Below are 1,062 nucleotides of genomic sequence, written 5' to 3'. Positions count from 1 at the left end.
CTCCCTATAGGGAAAACCCCTAAAAAAAAAAAAAAAAAAAAGGAAGGGCGGGACCAGCAGATGGCTTACTGGTTATGTCACTGGACTCCCACATAGTCGACCACAGTTCAAATCCTGGACCTGGTTGCTTAAAACTCATGCCAGGCACATGTGCATGCATTCACAAGACCCCGAGAAGAGAGTAGAGAAGGGAATGCGGGGTGGCCATTCCCCTGGGGGAGTGATTTCTCGCTTTCTGTCTCTCTGGCGAGCACACATGTCCTATAGAAAAAAAATCTCTATAAATAAATAAATAAATAAATAAGAGGGCTGGGAGGGTGGAAAGTGCTGCTGAATTGAGAACCTCCAAAGAACTTAGATCGCCTGGCAGAGGAAGTCTACTAGGCAACCCACTACATGAAGCTTGAGGCTGTCCTGTGGTGAGAATGGAGCCTTCCGAGCTGACAGCTTGGGGCTCCATCCTCTCATCATCTCTGCAGGCCAGGCCCTCCCTGTTGTGCAGACAGGTCTTTCACCTTCCCCTTTGGACATCATTTTTGTTTTGAGGTTAGAGCTAGAGGGTGGGTGCCAAAAGATAGAATGATGTATCTGTGGCTCAGTGGTGTGCGAAGCACAATTCCAGTTTATGCAAAAGTAAAGTCACAAGAGCCAGCACTTACACCAAAGCTGCCAGGAAAACGTCGCTGGTGCCATTCCTTCGCCCCCTACTCCTCTCTGGGATTCTACTTCCCTAAAATAAATGGGAAACAACCATGGAGGAACGTGTGTTATCTGTTGTCTACCTGAACAAGTAAACTTCCAGCCTGCTGCTGCCTTATATTAAAACATGGCGTTTGATTTAAACCATCAAGTCCCTGGTGGTTTAAATAGTCGAAATAGCTTTGCATTCATTTTGGCTTCTGAACAGATACCTTTAATTTTTGTATGTGATATGAAATTCCTGACCTCCTAAAGATTGGGCTAAGAACTAATAGTTTCTTTCTTTCTTTCTTTCTTTTTCTTTTTTTTTTTTTAGAGAGAGATTTTTCGCATGTGCTTACCAGACAGAGAGAGAGAAAGCAA

The sequence above is a fragment of the Tupaia chinensis genome, unplaced genomic scaffold, assembly GCF_000334495.1.
Source record: "Tupaia chinensis unplaced genomic scaffold, TupChi_1.0 Scaffold144276_1, whole genome shotgun sequence".
NCBI lineage: Eukaryota > Metazoa > Chordata > Mammalia > Scandentia > Tupaiidae > Tupaia > Tupaia belangeri.
This window is presented reverse-complemented; position numbering follows the sequence as displayed.